Source organism: Limulus polyphemus, unplaced genomic scaffold (genome assembly GCF_000517525.1).
Source record: "Limulus polyphemus unplaced genomic scaffold, Limulus_polyphemus-2.1.2 Scaffold79150, whole genome shotgun sequence".
Lineage (NCBI taxonomy): Eukaryota > Metazoa > Arthropoda > Merostomata > Xiphosura > Limulidae > Limulus > Limulus polyphemus.
In genome coordinates this window covers 1-3,072 of record NW_013744746.1, presented here as the reverse complement: position 1 = coordinate 3,072, position 3,072 = coordinate 1, and the positions used below count along the sequence as shown (strand labels likewise).

Here is a 3,072-nt window from a genome sequence, read left to right as displayed (position 1 = left end):
AGCGAACTTTTTTGGCCTCGAGACGTTTATTTTCTCTTTCAGCTTCAATACGAGTTTGTTCTTTCTCGTTCTCGGCTTCGATACGAGCTTGTTCGAGCTCGAGATTTAGCTGGAACTCTATGTTATCCTTATCACTTAACCCCGATTGGCTAGTAGGGACACTAGAGTATTCCCATAATGCTTCTTCAGGCAACAAATCATCATCGACTAGTATTTTGATAATACTCTTTATTAGTTCATTTTTTCTCATTGACCTTTTAACTTCTAGTTCTAGAACTTTAGCAATTCATTTTTCTTATATTTTTCTAATTGTTCTAGGGAGGGGGATTCAAGAAAATCTTGATAATAAGTCATGATCAAATTTTGTTTTTCACTGATAAATATAAGTTCAATTGTGATTTAAATTTAAATTTAGATTGAAATTCGTCTCGGATCTCGGACACGAGCCCCCAATTTTTATATTTTACGTATTACAATTTCAAGTGATCCGAAATCGAGCTAAATGATACTTTAAATTTAGTAGTTAAATTATACTTTGGATTTAGCAATTAAGTAAAAACCAATATGTAGTTAGTTTATGATATTTGCCAACAAGATTGATACACACTTTTCATTTTTAACACAAATACGTATAATATACACACAACAATACAATTTACAATAACATTTATTACAAATAGTTATTACAAACAATGATTTATAAAGAAAAGTTTCACAAACTTACAAACAATATAAAATCTTCTTTCTAGTCTGGAACTTGCTTGATATCTTATCGAGGGTTCACGATTAGTGAGTTAATTACGAGTTGATGTAAGTATGATTCCTTTAATAGGAAGCTAGCTAGCCTTGTCATTCATTATTCATCAGCCACGCAAGCCTATATTTTTCCTACCGGTGACGTTAGGAAATGTTTGCGTTGACAATACTAATGCTCGATGAGAATCCACTGAAGTCAAACGATTTGTAATGTTCGAACTTTGTAATGATTCCTGGTCAAATATCTAAAGTTTTCCGGTTGGTAAGCGTTATAACAATCAAAGTTATAGCTTCCGAAGTTTATAGCACATTGACTATACCAAACCAATAACAGATACTCTCTTTTGGCGCGACGCGTTGATTATATTTATAGGCGTGTGGAGGCTTTCTAGAAGATTCAGCTTTACCTAATAATATTGGCTACATTTAAACCTTTACATACATACACGTATTGTTGATTCTTACTCTCGAGAATCTTCTATAACTTTGGGGAATAGGCGGGAGTTTCGTAATAAATATTTATCACTATAAGCTATGCATGTTTTAAAATATAAATTTAATCTAAATAAACGTTCATATTAAAATAAATATATAATAACAAAATAGTTCGGAAAATTGGACATGTTAATGCTTCACAACCCCCTCCACACCCATTATTGCTGTTATTTAGCATTTGTTACCTTTATAGTGAGTTAACGTTAACTACATTCGTAGATGACGCCACGTCCTTACACAGAAAGAAAAAAAGAATATTAAACATACTGTAAGGCAACATACGCACTAGAGGGGAGGTCACACAATTGTATATATCTGAAAGATTTGGCGAGCACTCTCTATGAAGCAATACAGTGAAAAAAAAATAGCCACTATTGCAATACGACATAAATTCAGCTGAAGTTTCTACTCCAATAACCACCATAAAGCTGGTATGAAAAGCCGTTTCTTGAGTTATACCAACTTCCTACTTTGATCAGTGACCTTTCAATTGCTGCCAATGACCATCTTTTAATTAATCACGTGAAACAACGTGGAAGGGCATTAAGAGTTGGGTGTTGAAAGCGCCTAGGAGAAAGCACCACACCACCACTAATTTCGCCGCTACCTCTTCTTACAAAGACATTATGGCCATCGCACTGTAATTACGATGTTTTAAGTATTGTAACGAAACACCCCACAAAGTTTGGTTGAGATTGGCCCAGTGAGTAGAAGTAATTAGATAAAGGACAAACAGACAGATACAGATTTTTGTTTTTGTAAATGTATTTATATATATATATAAGATAGATAGATAGATGTAACTGAGAACTGCACTTCAGCTATAGAAAGCCCAGGCGGGTTGGTAATCAAGTTCGCCACCAAATGGAGCTCTACCATTTACCCAGACGTAATTTTATATATATTGTTATATTGGACTTTCGACCCGATTTCTTTTTCATAATTAAAACTTGACGAGCAGTGGAGAAAGATGCACCAGACACTTGTATCTTAGGTTGCAGTAAAACGAATAGGGATTTTATTGGAATTACTAGGTCTGTAAGTATAACACAAGAATATCGACTTACCTCAATTTAAAAATACACACTAAGCATTAACCCCTAAGCTTACAATAATGATAGCTAATCCTTAAGTTGTAAAAAAGTTGAAGGAGTAATGACTATTGTATTTGTTGTACAACAAACATATACCAAGATCTATTCTTGATATGCAAATTTTTTTACACTACTATAAGGCTTTGAAATACATTAAATACGTTGAAAGTTTCAAAAGTTACATTTGTATACATTATGAAATTATCATAATTAGACAAAAATAGCAATTAAGTGCTTGTGGTGTAGTGGCTATCACATCCGCCTAACACGCGGAAGGTCCCAGGTTCAATCCCTGGCAGGCACAAAGGAATTATTTTCTTAGGAGTTAGCGCATTCAGCTGTCTTAGACGAGCTTTATTTCTCTCTTATTTCTTGTTCAGTTAATGGCTTTCGCGTGTAGTTTTTATTTCAATATATAAAATTGATGAATGTATAAGCATATTGTCTTTATGTATGTGTCAAAAACTCAGAGGAAATTAAAACCATGAAGAACACAAAAGAATAATAATCTTGTTGTTTACGAGACTCAAATTAGGTTTGCTTGGAGTTGTAAATTGCGAGTCGAACGTATAGAATTACGTGAAAGAAACGAAATTTCAATCAGGGGTATTAAATAATGTTGACATCTTTCATGACATAAAATGAAATTCTGTGCCTGCCAGGATTTGAACCAGGGAACTTCCGGGTGTTAGGCGGATGATTTTTTTCTTCTCCTCCTTATTAACTT

General features: G+C 33.7%; 1 non-coding gene across 1 annotated transcript; it reads left to right on the top strand.

Moving 5' to 3' along the window:
* Positions 1–2,576: 2,576 nt before the first annotated feature.
* Trnav-aac lies at positions 2,577–2,649 on the top strand. The gene has a single exon. It is a non-coding gene; the product is annotated as a tRNA-Val (tRNA).
* Positions 2,650–3,072: the final 423 nt, after the last annotated feature.